Raw genomic sequence first — 12,846 nt, forward strand, 5'->3', positions numbered from 1 at the left:
ACTGGCCTACAAACAATACCCCATAATGTCAAAGTTTTTAGAAATGTTTTCAGCTTTTCATTTTTAATTAATTTGGAATGTCTTGTCAGTAAGTATTAAACCCGTTTGTTATGGCAAGCCTAAATAAGTTAAGGAGTTAACATTTGCTTAACAAGCCACATAATACGTTGCATGGACTCACTCTGTGAAATAAGTGTTTAACATGGTCATTCAAAAAAGGATCTCATCTCTGTACCCCACACATACAATTATCTGTAATGTCCCTCAGTCGAGCAGTGAATTTCAAACACAGATTCAACCACAAAAACCAGGGAGGGTTTCCAGTGCAAAGAAAAGCACCAATTGGTAGATGTGTAAACATAAAAAAAGCAGACATTGAATATCCCTTTGAGCATGGTGAAGTTATTAATTACACTTTATCAATACACCCAGTCACTACGAAGATACAGGCGTTCTACCTAACCCAGTTGCCGGAGAGGACGGAAACCGCTCAGGGGTTTCACCCAATGATGACTTTAAAACAGTTACAGAGTTTAATACCTATCATAGGAAAGAAGTGATGGTCACAAAATTGTAGTTACTCCACAATATTAACCTAAATGACAGAGTGAGAAGGAAACATGTACAGAACCAAAGAATATTCCAAAACATGCATCCTGTTTGCAACGAGGCACTAAAGTAATACTGCCAAAAATGTATGTCCTGAATACAAAATGTTATGTTTTCGCAAATCCGACAACACATTATTCAGTTCCACTCTTCATATTTTCAAACATGGTGGTGGGTGAATCATGTTATGGGTATGCTTGTCAACGGCAAGGACTAGGGAGTTTAAAAAAATAAAATGGAATAGAGCTAAGCGCAGGCAAAATCCTAAAGGAAAACCTTGTCTGCTTTCCAACAGACACTGGGAGATAAATTCACCTTTCAGCAGGACAATAACCTAAAACACAAGGCCAAATATACACTGGAGCTGCTTACCAAGACGACATTGATTGTTCCGGTGTGGCCTAGTTACAGTTTTGATTTAAATCGGCTTGACTATGGCAAGACTTAAAAATGGCTGTCTAGCAATGATCAACAACCAACTTGAGCTTGAAGAATTTTGAATGTGCAAATATTGTACAAAGCTCTTATTTACTTCACCAGAAAGACTCACAGCTGTAATCGCTGCCAAAGGGGATTCGAACATGTATTGACTCAGGGTTGTAAATACTTATGTCAATGAGATACTTCTGTATAATAATTTTCAATACATTTGCAAAAAATAAAATAAATGTTTTCACTTTAGCAATAAGGGTTATTGTGTGTAAATGGGTGAGAAAAAAATCTATTTAATCCATTTTGAATTCAGGCTGCAACACAGTGGCACTCATTGTGCAGCCTGCGAGCCCTTAATTTGCGGCTCACGGTGATTTTCCTATTTTCCATTCATAATACATAATGATAAAACTTCAATTCAATGTGTTTAATGCATGCCTGAGTCACTTCACTGAATATATCGATTGTTCCCTGGACGGCAGATAGATGGCAGTATAGCGCAGCTGTTGAACAGAAAGGCCGAAATAGAACGTTTGCCGAAATAGAAGGCAACTGCTCAGCTAAAGCGACTGACAAATATCAGTTTGCTGCTAGCTAATTTTACAGTCTGGTCGACATGGATCAATTTATTGTAAAAAAAGAAAGGTAAATCTATTGACAATGAAAATGAGGGGGAAGAGCTGGAGAACAATGTGACAGCTATGAACAAACAACCACCGGAGAACCAGGAAAAATCAGGAAGATGGCGGCGGGGAAATGCAGCTAGCTAACGTGGCTAACGTGGCTCCGGTGGCCAAGAGAAGGATGCAGTCTATTCAAGAAGAACACAGAAAGTTCCAAGAGAAATGGACAGACAACTGTTTTTTTGTACTGCATGATGGGACTAGCTCACTTTGTCTTATTTGCCGGAAGGCAGTCAATTGTTTTAAATGAGCAAATTTAGGGCGGCATTTCCAGTCACACCATGCCCACTTTGACAAAACATATCCACCACTAAGCAACCTCTGTCGTGGAAATTGAGTACTGAGAGAGACTTTGTAATTTCTTCAAACAATCATCTTTATTTAATATCGATTAATTATTGCAATAATGAAACCGTCAACTGCCAAACTGAAATTTAAAAAAACATTATATAGGACCTAAAAATGCTTAGTCAGACTGGTTCCAACTCCATAAAATAAACCACCTTGGTTATCTACACAGGATGGTGTTTTACCCCCAACCTGGCTTAGTTTCCCAGATGCCAGGAAGATGAGACAATGAGAGATTGTTCTAAACCCTTGGATACTCGTGAGTTTGTTCATCTCCTGGCTATCTCTATCTCAGGTCACACACATCACATCTTGTCTATGGAATGCCAGCTGTAGGTTTTTAGGCTCCTCTCAGTTTACACAGACATTTTATAAAAACAGAAATGTCTTACTATTAGTATATAAGTGTTAACTATTAATGTCAAACAAATCAGGTAAATATGTAATTTTTCTGTCACACCTCAGAAACAATACAATAGCGCAACTCAAAGGACAGCTCAAAGGACAAAAACAAATGTTGGACAGATCTAGCACTGTTGCAGAGAAAACGACAGAGGCAACATATGAGATTGCTTGGATACTCGTGAGAAAGAAGAAGGCAGATGCGGAGATGATCAAATAATGTTTTTTGGCCTCAGCCGAAATATTGCTTGCCGATTTCACAAACAAGGAAGCTATTTTGAAGCAAGTTAAGGGACTGCAACTCTCCGACTCGACCATAACAAGACGTATAGAAGACATTGGTGAGGACATCGGTAAGCAACTGATTACTGACATATCCGTGGCGCCGTGTTTTAGTATTGCGCTTTATGAAAGCACTGATGTAAGTGACAATTATGTGTTTGGATCCGCTTCCCTCAAAATGAGTCGTTCAGAGAGGAACTTTTATGTTTACTGCCCCGTCAGGGACAAACACGAGAAGAGGATATTCTGAAAGCCCTCAAATCTGGCATCTGTGTGCACTGACGGCGCCCCAAACATGCGAGGGAAGAAGAAGGGACTCATAGGCCTGACGAGAAAGAGAAAGGATATTCCCGAATTTGTTACGTTTCATTGTATCATTCATCAGGAAGCACTTGTGGCTAAGCTCAAAGACTGTGACTTACAGAATGTGATGCAGCAAGTCGTGTGTGTGGTGAACATAATTATTGTGAGGGCACTGAATCACCGGCAATTCCGTGAGTTGCTGGAGGAATACCAGACAGAATACGGCAACTTGATATTCCACAATGAGGTGAGATGGCTGTCTCGTGGCAGAGTTTTGGAAAGATTTCTCTCTCTTCCCTCAAATCCGTGAATTTGTTCCAAGCAAGGGGAGAGAGAAGCCAGAGCTGGATGATCCAAAGTGGATATTGTTGGGTTTTATTTCACTTATTAGATGTGATGCATTACCTTTTACAGTAGATGTAGGCCTAAGTATGAACGGACTGTAATGCACTAAGAGGTTTATATTGTATTAACATAGATTGAGCAACATATAATAGACATGACTAACTGGAGGGTTGCTGGCTAGTAGGAGTGTAGGCTGAGTAGACTCTTGACACACACACACAATGCCTGGTTGTGGGGCCGCTCAAGGACAGGTGTACGGGAGGGGCTGGTAGAATGGAAGATGGCTGTAGCGCAAAAGCAGAAACTGTCCTAACTGTAGCATAAAAACAGGCACTGTCCTTGGGTGTCTGACTCTCGGGTACATACATGAAGATAAGCTAGAAGACAACTATGCTTGGCAACAAAGATGCGTCTAGAGGCTGGGACCAGCCTGCACGCCAACGATAGGATGAGTAAGTTTAAACCACGCTCATCCTCCCTCTGACAGGCCAGGTGTGAGCGGGAACTATCTCTGTCAGAGTATTTAATGAAGAACTTATGATGTCATTTTCAGTTCTCTGTTTGCCCTGCGAGGTGTTACAGTGAACCCGTATATACGAAGATTGCATTTACCATTTATTCTGCTTGACTAATTCTATTAATAAACAGCTGAAAATATATTCAGTAGCCTAGTGTTAAATTTTGTTCTGATACCAGAATTGAATTGACGCAGCCCTAACAATTGGTGACCCCAAATGTGATTCTGGTAGAAGGACTTCGCTGGAACTTGTCCGGCCGATTGGCCATCGCTCTCGTCGGACGATGTGTTTCACAAATCCTGACCGGTCAAACAAAAGGTAAGCAGACACCTATTGTGAATAACTAAAGTTCTGCATATTGGCATTATCCAAATTTATTTTGTGAAGCACCTGTTTGATGTAAGTGATTAAATTGTGGAACGTCCACCTGTTATATTAATAATTTGATTTTGAAACAATTTTGAGAGTTGTGGTGTGATAAATGCAATCTTGAAACCGATCGATCATTGATGATATAACAAGTGAATGTAATGTACTAGGTATTGAAGTACCAAGTGTGTATGTGGTTAGTCGGCGTACTTAACCGGAATGAGTGTGGGTGGATGTAGGTATAACAGCGATTGTAATGTACTAGGTATTGTCGTGTCTTTGGCTATGCCGGATTAAGTGATATGACATGCTAACTTATAAAATGATTTCTCTGTAATTAATATTACCTGATTAAGCTAATCATGTAAATGTAATTAACTAGAAAGTCGGGGCACCACGGAAGAACGTTTATAGAGCCGTTATCTTCCGAATAAACTCTTAAAATACTTTGTAATATTTTACATCGATAGCAGTCAATATTAACCCTTGTCTTATTTTCAGTCTCATAATGAAAGTTGTAAATTCTTGGCTATTTTCACGAACCCTGGCTAACAAGTTGAATCAGCAATACAAAATTGGGTTTAATTATTTATTTACTAAATACCTAACTAATCACACAGAATTACAAATACACAGAATACAATGATGTCATACAGAATTCACCCCTGGTGAACGGAACCTGTATGAAAGCTGGTTACACAAAGGAAAGGGGGTTGGGCTTGAGTGAAAGAGCGGGAAGATTTAGGAACACAGAAACAGCAGCTATGCTATCGTAAATACATTATCTTATGCATTCTAAATTACCGCCCATTTGGAAAAAGAAAATGCAATAAATATTTACTCTGAGCTGCGCTTCGGTAGATTGGTCGTATATGCTGGCCGGGTTGGCCAACAGATCTTCCTGTTACTCGGAAGAATGTCTCTGGTGGTAAATTGGATACGTGGTGGTACCTTCGTCCGTCTGTTAGACTGGATCCGTCGTCCGTCCTTTCCTAGCCCCCGTCTACAGCGGCCGCTGCTACTCAACGGCTAGGAAGTATCACTTCTGTAGTGAATAAGCTCAAAGTTCATACCATTCGCCACCAAAGCTCACGCCGAGGTTGGCTTAGTTCTGTTCTTGACATGTGTGTCCTTCTAACGTAGAGGCTGCAGACCTCACGTGCTGGAACAACGTGGTTATCTTTTCGTCAAAGGCTTATATAGTGGAGAGGGGGGAAGGATGTGTTTCATCGTTTATAACCCCTCCTCTTCACAGGGGTGGCCCACTGATCAAGCAGGGCACTTTCCTTATGAAAACCCAATTCTCTCATTTGGAAGCTAAAATTACATTTAATCTCCTAACAAACAATTCCAATATCAAACATTTCAATTGCATAACAATTCCATGTGACTCTGATAACTAGAGGGTGTATACTTTCTCAGATACAGTTTATGTCGTCCTGTCATCAATCATAATGTCCCAGATAACAACGAACTTTACATACATACTCATTACGTTCCCAAGCATATTTCCAACTGGTTTTATTACCAAAATATGGTTCCTTTTCCCCATTTGTTTGATGATCCCAGACTCTCTATATTTAACACAGGCTATTCAAGTCCTTCAGTAGGGTCAGAGAGAGGAAGGGAGAAAGGTATTTATGGGGGGGGGGTCATAAACCTTACCCACAGGCCAACGTCATGACAGTATTGAAGTACCAAGTGTGTATGTGGTTAGTCGGCTTACTTAACCGGAATGAGTGTGGATGGATCTAGGTATAACAGCGATTGTAATGTACTAGGTATTGAAGTACCAAGTTTGAGTGTGGCTGTCAAGTCTGGGACTGGTAGCAAGACTGAATGAAGATTGGGAGGTCAACCTAATCGTATGACTGAAGTACATTAGATACTAGTCGGCGTACTGTATCAAGTGTGAATTATCTACGGATAAAGGCGTTATACTGAGTAACCATTGAATGACTGAAGTACATTGGGTATTAAGTCGGCGTACTAATACCAAGTTTGAGTGACCTGCGGGTAAATAAGAGGTCGGGGACGGTCGACCTGAGTTATATCATCTAGCGCTGGGGAAATAAATAACGTTAGGAACGTACGTTAGAGACGTAAATTGACATTGATAGTTAGGTTACCATAGACTGAAATTGAAAGGGATGTAAATTAACATTGATAGTTAGGTTACCATAGACTGAAATTGAAAGGGATGTAAATTAACATTGATAGTTAGGTTACCATAGACTGAAATTGAATATGACCAACCAGGAGACCGAGAGGGTCCTGAAAGCACTGAAGTTAACACTAGAGATTAATGGGGGTAGAGACGGGAAAGAGTGGAAAAGGAGGGGGGAAATTATACAAGGAATGGATAAGAGAAGGTAGTATTAATGCACCCAACAGACTCCCAGTCGACGGGGAGCCCGGTAGAATATTGGAAACGCTAAAATGAAAAACAGACAAAACCTGTTCCGAGTGGAAGCAGGAGGGGGAAGCGCGTAAAGGAATTGCAGGAATTTACGGGAGTTGAGCGATACATGGAGTTAATTTTATTTTACTGGGACGATGCACATTAAACACAGTTATGTATAATGGCAGGGTATTCCTAGCAAACAGAATGGGCCTGTTTGCAGACAAACTGAAGGGGTTTTAAGGTTTTAAGCAATCTTGGGTCAAATTAGTCAAATAGTACGTTAAAATATGGGGTTTCATAGATTGGAAGTAAAATATATAATCCAAGGGTAGTGTATGTTCAATTAAAGTACACAGAACCATCGAGGAAGTTTAAAACAAATGATTAATGATTTGGGGAAGTACAGTGGAGTTATTATTAGGTTTTGTTTGTAGTTAACTTTTGGGGTTTTGAATCGGTGTAGTAGGATGAAATGCTGACCAAGTGGTTGTATTTTCTGGAAAAAGGAGCGTTTCAAATTCCTAGGGACAGGATATCTTAAAGGGGTATACACACATATGGAATCTTAAAAGTTATACACCCATGGAATCGTTGAGGTTTTGTTTTCTGAGTTTTAATTAAATACGTGAAATTCTTTTGATAGGGAATGTTCTGGGAACCTGGGATACAAAATGTAGATAAAGTTCTTTGCTTTCATTTATCTAAAGTAGTAAGAAACACGGTTCTGAAAGGGTGGTATGACTTTTGACCCCTCTGGTGACTTTTCCTTTTGTGGTCTGATCAGCCGCAATGAAAAGCCATTTGGATGGTGAATTTAAGGTCATTTGTGATACTGACTTTAAGGAAATTTGTAGAACTGATAATTATGATGGAGTTAAAGTTCTTAGACGCAGTTGATAATTTGAACCAATGAAAAGACTGAATGACGATAAGGGTACAATAATTTTTCTTTGTGGAGTAGTTCAGATTAGTCATTTTTGATCTGATTATGTTATTTGAACTCATAATGATTTGTTTAGATATGCAGCAATATTGATACATGGCTTGAGCCATGTATAAATAGGGGGAGTATGGTAGGGCAGGCGATAGAACAGGTTAGGATAATTACTTAACAACATTTTTGTAGAATATCCTTTCCAACATTTGGAAATGGACTTATTGAACTATTCCCGAATTGAGGGGAAGAAGGGGTGTTTAACAATAACAGATAAGTATAGCAAATGCGTAGAAGCGTTCCCAACTTACTTGGTGGACATAATTATGGTAGCTAGAATATTAGGTCAAGATATTATCCCTAGAGTTGGTTTACTGGGATCTATCTCTTTAAATGATGGATGACATTTTAGCTAATCAGGTAGAGCCTATAGAATGCCAGAGTTAGAGATACCAGAACAGGTAGACATAGAAGTTGAAGCAATACTAACAGAACACATGAGAAGACTGTTTGTTAACCAAGAATTTGTGTCCAACAGGTGAATTACAGGAGAAGGTGATTCACTCAATCCAACCAAGAGACTGGGTGTGGATCCAGTCCCTGAGGAGAAAAGACGGGAAGCAGCCCCGTGGGGAAGGCCCATACCAGGTGCTGTTAAACCATTGCCTTTGCCATTAGAAAAGCTGAGAGTCACTTGGGTCCACGTTATCCACTGCAAGAAGGTATGTACACATATCCACTGCTGATCACACACAGAGTTAGGAGAAGAACCGAGTACCAACAGGGTCCGGGGGTTACCTCCTTAACGAAGATTTCCTATCCCGACCGTTCATCACTGTGTGTGCTCCTAGAGGTGTGAGTATGGGGTGGTACCTAGCAGAGAGACTAAGGGCAGGAGAGGGTTGGCGGTTTTTGGGAAGAGTAGGGACTCTGAGCTGCATCATAGTCTAATCTTTCTGATACATTCAGATCCACCACCTTCTGGTACTAATCATACGATACCGTTGTCATTGAGAAGAAGTAGAATATAAAGTATATAATACACTGATGAGTGACTTACAGAATAAGGAGTCAAAGAAGATCAAGATGTGGGATTTAAGATTCATGAATGAAACCGGGGATGCAGTAAAGAGGTTCTCTGACCAATTATCCGCCACCTCCCTCATGACCTGGTAAAATAGACTGACTCTCGATATGTTACTGGCAAAGGAGGATGGTGTAGGTAGAATGATTAGGTTCATTGCTGTACGTACATTCCTGATAACACAGCCCATGTTTGGGAAATGGAAAAGTGTTGTAGGAACGGTATTATGGGCAGCTTTCACCTGTATGAGTGTGTTTGGGTTGTTGTTTGGTCCCGTGTGCGAGAGGTCTCATTTCCACGGTTCTGGAGAGATCAATAACGGAGCAGATGGTGAGTTCAGACCAGTGGGACGACAACTACCTACCGCCGAGCCTGGTGGAGGATTCATTCAACTATGAGGAGCCCATGATAAGATGAGACCATCTTTAGAGTTTCCTGAATTAGTTTGATTTTGTGTGAAATTTCTGAATCCAAAAAAAATAGATGTGTTATAATGTATGTGAAATATTTAGCCAATCGGGTGGATATAATGAAAGGTTTGACTAAAAGATTTCACTCAGAAACCTTATAACCTGTTGAAATGTATTCGAAATACAGCTATAATAATGGGTTAAAAACTATATTCCAATACTGTGTGAGTAAGACACTGTTACCAGAATGAGCAGGGCAGAGTTGATAAGACGACCTTGGGAAGGGAACAGGAGAAGAAGCCTCCCTAAGTTAGGGAGAGTAACAACGGCCTGGGAACGGCAGGTGGGCAGGAGATTAGAAGACAGGTGGCAAGGTTGTTAAGGAATGTATGTGTACTGTGGGAAAAATACAGCCGCCTAAAGCTGGGTTGAGTTCTTTACTGATGTGTGTGTAACAGAGATTTGTTAACTATACTCGCACTGCACTGACAGGTATGGCTGAGCAACTAGAGGCTACCACTAGAACCACTAGACAAAATAGATTGGAGTTGGATATGATATTGGCTAATAATGGGGGGTGTATAAAACGTTTGGTGAACAATGCTGTACTTTTATCCCTAATAACACTAGCCCTGATGGTAAGCATTACCAAAGCCCTACTGGAACTTGAAAAGCTATCTGCTGAAATGAAGGGTGTAGCAGGGGTATACGAGGGGAATTGGCTGAACATCTTTTTTGGTAAGTACACATCTATGGTGGTTACTGGATTTCTGACCCTAGTGCTTGTGTTCTTATTATTGTTGTGTTGTGTTGCCTGTATAATCCCTTGCTTGAGAAAATATCTTACAGAAGTTGTCAGAGCAACCAGAATGATGTCTTTGATGGAAGTGACCCCAGTGGATACTGAATCAACCTCTAGGCAAAAGACGGGTCTGTCTGAGGACGATCCTTGGTTTGCTGTTGGGGAAATGGTTGAATAAAGCTTATCCAAAATGTTCTCATATGTATTGAATGTAGTGGCAGGTGGATGTGAAGGTTTTAAGTACTGGGACAAAAAGTCTGTCCCATACATGTTAGGTGTAGCCACTGTCGCAAAAAGGTCTTCTTTTTATACGTTTTTTAAATAATATGTTCTGAATTTATCTTGTGTACTATTTGTCTTTCCTTATGTGAAGGTTTGAAGTTCCTGGGTGGCTGGTAGTCAACCTAGTACAAGTGAGGTGTAGCCGGAAGGACTTGAGGGTTTTTTAACTAATCATCTAATCATTAAAATGGGAATTAAAAATTGTGTTGAGTGACACCCTAGGGGGTGTCAAAAGGGGGAATCTCAAAATTTCCCTGACATTTTAAGAACTTATATATTCACACTTATCAGGTGTGAAAAGGGGGATTGTTGGGTTTTATTTCACTTATTAGATGTGATGCATTACCTTTTACAGTAGATGTAGGCCTAAGTATGAACGGACTGTAATGCACTAAGAGGTTTATATTGTATTAACATAGATTGAGCAACATATAATAGACATGACTAACTGGAGGGTTGCTGGCTAGTAGGAGTGTAGGCTGAGTAGACTCTTGACACACACACACAATGCCTGGTTGTGGGGCCGCTCAAGGACAGGTGTACGGGAGGGGCTGGTAGAATGGAAGATGGCTGTAGCACAAAAGCAGAAACTGTCCTAACTGTAGCATAAAAACAGGCACTGTCCTTGGGTGTCTGACTCTCGGGTACACACATGAAGATAAGCTAGAAGACAACTATGCTTGGCAACAAAGATGCGTCTAGAGGCTGGTACCAGCCTGCACGCCAACGATAGGATGAGTAAGTTTAAACCACGCTCATCCTCCCTCTGACAGGCCAGGTGTGAGCGGGAACTATCTCTGTCAGAGTATTTAATGAAGAACTTATGATGTCATTTTCAGTTCTCTGTTTGCCCTGCGAGGTGTTACAGTGAACCCGTATATACGAAGATTGCATTTACCATTTATTCTGCTTGACTAATTCTATTAATAAACAGCTGAAAATATATTCAGTAGCCTAGTGTTAAATTTTGTTCTGATACCAGAATTGAATTGACGCAGCCCTAACAATATTAAAGCTGGCTTTTTAAACTGACATTACCTGCCACCTGAACACGGTGAATATCCAGCTCCAAGGGAAAGCTACATCTCTGGGCAAAATGCTGCGTGTGGTCACAACATTTCAAAATAAAACCATCTCACTGTTCATACCTGACAGACAGTTTGTTCATTTCCCAAAACTCAGAGCAGTCCCCACATCCAACCCAGACATACTGCAACATTTTAGCTATGATGCATTTGTGCGTGTGTTGGAAGAGTTGGAGTTTGAGTCAAGATTCAAGGATATCATGGAGTACAAGGAGTTTTTGAGGACCCCTTTCATGTGCCAGTGTCATCTCTGACCCCAGTCATCACAGCCCTCTGTCTTGACCGTGCTGGCATAGAGAGTGAGATAGTAGAGCTGCAGGCAAATTACATATTGTAAGGTGAACTAAGATCAGGTGTTACCCATTTCTGGTGCCCTGTGTCAGACACAGAGTATCCACTTCTGAAGCACTGCGTGCAAAAGGTGACATTTTGTCAGCACTTACTCATGTGAAGCAACATGTTCAACAATTTCAAACAAAAACAGTGAGACAGACTGACTAATGCACACCTGGATTGCCTCACAAGGATACCAACAACAAACTATACATTTAGAATGAATTCAGTCAAGGAGCAGAAGGGACATTTTCAATCATCCAACTACTGAGGTAACCCTTAATATGGGTCTAATACATGTGATGTAGCCTATTTGATGTGTGTATGTATATATTTGTGATGTGCTGTACCTCAAATAAATTACATGTGTTCTATTGCTCTGAATTTGCTCTCAATTGATAATTGCTAATATTGGAAGATAAATTACAACAAATTAAAGATCGGTGCGGCCCTCTGAATGATTGTCTCAACCCAACGTGGCCCCCTTACAAAAAATAGTGAGTAACACGGCTGTAACACAGCAAAATGTGGAATAAATCAAGAGGTATGAATACTTTCTGAAGGCACTGTTCATGTTTATGTATATTTGAAATGTCATTACAGTTGTGTTTACCTATAGTGCCTGTACATTCTAGAACCTCCATACTCAACTGGTGGGCCGCGGTCTGGATCCGGACCCAGAATGGGGTCAATACAGATTTTTTGGGGGGAACTCGGTCGGTCTTCGACCCCTGGTATCATATAAACACACATAAGACATGGATTTATTTTTATTGCAGGAAATAATAAGCTTTAAAACAGCAAAAACTATCTCTGACAGCAAGAGGGGTGTGAACAGTTTGGTATCGCATGGGTTGCGAGGTGGGGGTTTGTTACTACGCCGATAAGTAACGATATCCATCTGGACCTTTGACACCTAGTAAATTTGTGTGACCAGACCTTCTCAAATAGTACTTGAGTACCCCTGTTCTAGAAGGTGCATTTTAACAAGATATCAGTTACAAAAACAACATTGCACAACCATATCCATGTCCTGCCATGGCAGCATGTACTGTGTGAGTAGACATGTATCAGGTGCACATTGAAAGTGAAGGGAAGGCCTTATGATGTGGGCTATGCTCAGAGAGCTATCACTACATAGCCCACACAAACAAACATCAGCCTGAACAGCACCAGCAGATGGGCCTTCTGGGAATCCCTCGTTTGCCTCCCTCATGTCCC

At 40.7% G+C, this 12,846-nt stretch overlaps 1 long non-coding RNA gene across 1 annotated transcript; it reads left to right on the top strand.

Annotated features, from left to right (window-relative positions):
• Positions 1-2,389: 2,389 nt before the first annotated feature.
• On the top strand, positions 2,390-11,152 carry LOC145863968 (uncharacterized). Its single transcript, XR_014382536.1, has 2 exons — positions 2,390-4,240; positions 8,168-11,152. It is a non-coding gene; the product is annotated as an uncharacterized LOC145863968 (long non-coding RNA).
• The last annotated feature ends 1,694 nt before the right edge of the window (positions 11,153-12,846 follow it).

The sequence above is a fragment of the Salmo salar genome, chromosome 24, assembly GCF_965601325.2.
Source record: "Salmo salar chromosome 24, fSalSal1, whole genome shotgun sequence".
In the NCBI taxonomy this organism is placed as follows: domain Eukaryota; kingdom Metazoa; phylum Chordata; class Actinopteri; order Salmoniformes; family Salmonidae; genus Salmo; species Salmo salar.